Genomic DNA, 5,000 nt, shown 5'->3' with positions numbered 1-5,000 from the left:
CGCGAGCGAGCGGAGAGCGGCGAACAGCGAGCGAAGCGCGAGGCAGCACCGTCCCTGCTATACGAAAGCCCCATCCAGCCCTGTGCCACCCGGGGGGTTCCAGGGTGCTGAGATGGCTGACATTTTGCTCCGCTCACGACGGTCACCGCGCCACACAAGAACAGCCCAAAAACAGGCCAAAACAGCCCAAAAACGGGCCAAAACTGGCCATTTTTGGCTGCGCGAGCGAGCGGCGAGCGGCGAACAGCGAGCGAAGCGAGAGGCAGCACCGTCCCTGCTATACGAAAGCCCCATCCAGCCCTGTGCCACCCGGGGGGTTCCAGGGTGCTGAGATGGCTGACGTTTTGCTCCGCTCACGACGGTCACCGCACCACGCAAGAACAGGCCAAAAACTGGCCAAAACAGCCCAAAAACGGGCCAAAACTGGCCATTTTTGGCTGCGCGAGCGAGCGGCGAGCGGCGAACAGCGAGCGAAGCGAGAGGCAGCACCGTCCCTGCTATACGAAAGCCCCATCCAGCCCTGTGCCACCCGGGGGGTTCCAGGGTGCTGAGATGGCTGACGTTTTGCTCCGCTCTCGACGGTCACCGCGCAATGCAAGAACAGGCCAAAAACTGGCCAAAACGGCCCAAAAACGGGCCAAAACTGGCCATTTTTGGCTGCGCGAGCGGCGAGCGGCGGACAGCGAGCGAAGCGAGAGGCAGCACCGTCCCTGCTATACGAAAGCCCCATCCAGCCCTGTGCCACCCGGGGGGTTCCAGGGTGCTGAGATGGCTGACGTTTTGCTCCGCTCTCGACGGTCACCGCGCAATGCAAGAACAGGCCAAAAACTGGCCAAAACGGCCCAAAAACGGGCCAAAACTGGCCATTTTTGGCTGCGCGAGCGAGCGGCGAGCGGCGGACAGCGAGCGAAGCGAGAGGCAGCACCGTCCCTGCTATACGAAAGCCCCATCCAGCCCTGTGCCACCCGGGGGGTTCCAGGGTGCTGAGATGGCTGACGTTTTGCTCCGCTCTCGACGGTCACCGCGCAATGCAAGAACAGGCCAAAAACTGGCCAAAACGGCCCAAAAACGGGCCAAAACTGGCCATTTTTGGCTGCACGAGCGAGCGGCGAGCGGCGGACAGCGAGCGAAGCGAGAGGCAGCACCGTCCCTGCTATACGAAAGCCCCATCCAGCCCTGTGCCACCCGGGGGGTTCCAGGGTGCTGAGATGGCTGACGTTTTGCTCCGCTCTCGACGGTCACCGCGCAATGCAAGAACAGGCCAAAAACTGGCCAAAACGGCCCAAAAACGGGCCAAAACTGGCCATTTTTGGCTGCACGAGCGAGCGGCGAGCGGCGGACAGCGAGCGAAGCGAGAGGCAGCACCGTCCCTGCTATACGAAAGCCCCATCCAGCCCTGTGCCACCCGGGGGGTTCCAGGGTGCTGAGATGGCTGACGTTTTGCTCCGCTCTCGACGGTCACCGCGCAATGCAAGAACAGGCCAAAAACTGGCCAAAACGGCCCAAAAACGGGCCAAAACTGGCCATTTTTGGCTGCACGAGCGAGCGGCGAGCGGCGGACAGCGAGCGAAGCGAGAGGCAGCACCGTCCCTGCTATACGAAAGCCCCATCCAGCCCTGTGCCACCCGGGGGGTTCCAGGGTGCTGAGATGGCTGACGTTTTGCTCCGCTCTCGACGGTCACCGCGCAATGCAAGAACAGGCCAAAAACTGGCCAAAACGGCCCAAAAACGGGCCAAAACTGGCCATTTTTGGCTGCGCGAGCGAGCGGCGAGCGGCGGACAGCGAGCGAAGCGAGAGGCAGCACCGTCCCTGCTATACGAAAGCCCCATCCAGCCCTGTGCCACCCGGGGGGTTCCAGGGTGCTGAGATGGCTGACGTTTTGCTCCGCTCTCGACGGTCACCGCGCAATGCAAGAACAGGCCAAAAACTGGCCAAAACGGCCCAAAAACGGGCCAAAACTGGCCATTTTTGGCTGCACGAGCGAGCGGCGAGCGGCGGACAGCGAGCGAAGCGAGAGGCAGCACCGTCCCTGCTATACGAAAGCCCCATCCAGCCCTGTGCCACCCGGGGGGTTCCAGGGTGCTGAGATGGCTGACGTTTTGCTCCGCTCTCGACGGTCACCGCGCAATGCAAGAACAGGCCAAAAACTGGCCAAAACGGCCCAAAAACGGGCCAAAACTGGCCATTTTTGGCTGCACGAGCGAGCGGCGAGCGGCGGACAGCGAGCGAAGCGAGAGGCAGCACCGTCCCTGCTATACGAAAGCCCCATCCAGCCCTGTGCCACCCGGGGGGGGTTCCAGGGTGCTGAGATGGCTGACGTTTTGCTCCGCTCTCGACGGTCACCGCGCAATGCAAGAACAGGCCAAAAACTGGCCAAAACGGCCCAAAAACGGGCCAAAACTGGCCATTTTTGGCTGCACGAGCGAGCGGCGAGCGGCGGACAGCGAGCGAAGCGAGAGGCAGCACCGTCCCTGCTATACGAAAGCCCCATCCAGCCCTGTGCCACCCGGGGGGTTCCAGGGTGCTGAGATGGCTGACGTTTTGCTCCGCTCTCGACGGTCACCGCGCAATGCAAGAACAGGCCAAAAACTGGCCAAAACGGCCCAAAAACGGGCCAAAACTGGCCATTTTTGGCTGCGCGAGCGAGCGGCGAGCGGCGGACAGCGAGCGAAGCGAGAGGCAGCACCGTCCCTGCTATACGAAAGCCCCATCCAGCCCTGTGCCACCCGGGGGGTTCCAGGGTGCTGAGATGGCTGACGTTTTGCTCCGCTCTCGACGGTCACCGCGCAATGCAAGAACAGGCCAAAAACTGGCCAAAACGGCCCAAAAACGGGCCAAAACTGGCCATTTTTGGCTGCACGAGCGAGCGGCGAGCGGCGGACAGCGAGCGAAGCGAGAGGCAGCACCGTCCCTGCTATACGAAAGCCCCATCCAGCCCTGTGCCACCCGGGGGGTTCCAGGGTGCTGAGATGGCTGACGTTTTGCTCCGCTCTCGACGGTCACCGCGCAATGCAAGAACAGGCCAAAAACTGGCCAAAACGGCCCAAAAACGGGCCAAAACTGGCCATTTTTGGCTGCACGAGCGAGCGGCGAGCGGCGGACAGCGAGCGAAGCGAGAGGCAGCACCGTCCCTGCTATACGAAAGCCCCATCCAGCCCTGTGCCACCCGGGGGGTTCCAGGGTGCTGAGATGGCTGACGTTTTGCTCCGCTCTCGACGGTCACCGCGCAATGCAAGAACAGGCCAAAAACTGGCCAAAACGGCCCAAAAACGGGCCAAAACTGGCCATTTTTGGCTGCACGAGCGAGCGGCGAGCGGCGGACAGCGAGCGAAGCGAGAGGCAGCACCGTCCCTGCTATACGAAAGCCCCATCCAGCCCTGTGCCACCCGGGGGGTTCCAGGGTGCTGAGATGGCTGACGTTTTGCTCCGCTCTCGACGGTCACCGCGCAATGCAAGAACAGGCCAAAAACTGGCCAAAACGGCCCAAAAACGGGCCAAAACTGGCCATTTTTGGCTGCACGAGCGAGCGGCGAGCGGCGGACAGCGAGCGAAGCGAGAGGCAGCACCGTCCCTGCTATACGAAAGCCCCATCCAGCCCTGTGCCACCCGGGGGGTTCCAGGGTGCTGAGATGGCTGACGTTTTGCTCCGCTCTCGACGGTCACCGCGCAATGCAAGAACAGGCCAAAAACTGGCCAAAACGGCCCAAAAACGGGCCAAAACTGGCCATTTTTGGCTGCACGAGCGAGCGGCGAGCGGCGGACAGCGAGCGAAGCGAGAGGCAGCACCGTCCCTGCTATACGAAAGCCCCATCCAGCCCTGTGCCACCCGGGGGGTTCCAGGGTGCTGAGATGGCTGACGTTTTGCTCCGCTCTCGACGGTCACCGCGCAATGCAAGAACAGGCCAAAAACTGGCCAAAACGGCCCAAAAACGGGCCAAAACTGGCCATTTTTGGCTGCACGAGCGAGCGGCGAGCGGCGGACAGCGAGCGAAGCGAGAGGCAGCACCGTCCCTGCTATACGAAAGCCCCATCCAGCCCTGTGCCACCCGGGGGGTTCCAGGGTGCTGAGATGGCTGACGTTTTGCTCCGCTCTCGACGGTCACCGCGCAATGCAAGAACAGGCCAAAAACTGGCCAAAACGGCCCAAAAACGGGCCAAAACTGGCCATTTTTGGCTGCACGAGCGAGCGGCGAGCGGCGGACAGCGAGCGAAGCGAGAGGCAGCACCGTCCCTGCTATACGAAAGCCCCATCCAGCCCTGTGCCACCCGGGGGGTTCCAGGGTGCTGAGATGGCTGACGTTTTGCTCCGCTCTCGACGGTCACCGCGCAATGCAAGAACAGGCCAAAAACTGGCCAAAACGGCCCAAAAACGGGCCAAAACTGGCCATTTTTGGCTGCACGAGCGAGCGGCGAGCGGCGGACAGCGAGCGAAGCGAGAGGCAGCACCGTCCCTGCTATACGAAAGCCCCATCCAGCCCTGTGCCACCCGGGGGGTTCCAGGGTGCTGAGATGGCTGACGTTTTGCTCCGCTCTCGACGGTCACCGCGCAATGCAAGAACAGGCCAAAAACTGGCCAAAACGGCCCAAAAACGGGCCAAAACTGGCCATTTTTGGCTGCACGAGCGAGCGGCGAGCGGCGGACAGCGAGCGAAGCGAGAGGCAGCACCGTCCCTGCTATACGAAAGCCCCATCCAGCCCTGTGCCACCCGGGGGGTTCCAGGGTGCTGAGATGGCTGACGTTTTGCTCCGCTCTCGACGGTCACCGCGCAATGCAAGAACAGGCCAAAAACTGGCCAAAACGGCCCAAAAACGGGCCAAAACTGGCCATTTTTGGCTGCACGAGCGAGCGGCGAGCGGCGGACAGCGAGCGAAGCGAGAGGCAGCACCGTCCCTGCTATACGAAAGCCCCATCCAGCCCTGTGCCACCCGGGGGGTTCCAGGGTGCTGAGATGGCTGACGTTTTGCTCCGCTCTCGACGGTCACCGCGCAATGCAAGAAC

This window comes from Musa acuminata, unplaced genomic scaffold, assembly GCF_036884655.1.
Source record: "Musa acuminata AAA Group cultivar baxijiao unplaced genomic scaffold, Cavendish_Baxijiao_AAA HiC_scaffold_176, whole genome shotgun sequence".
Classification (NCBI taxonomy): Eukaryota; Viridiplantae; Streptophyta; class Magnoliopsida; order Zingiberales; family Musaceae; genus Musa; species Musa acuminata.
Note: the sequence above shows the minus strand (reverse complement) of the source record.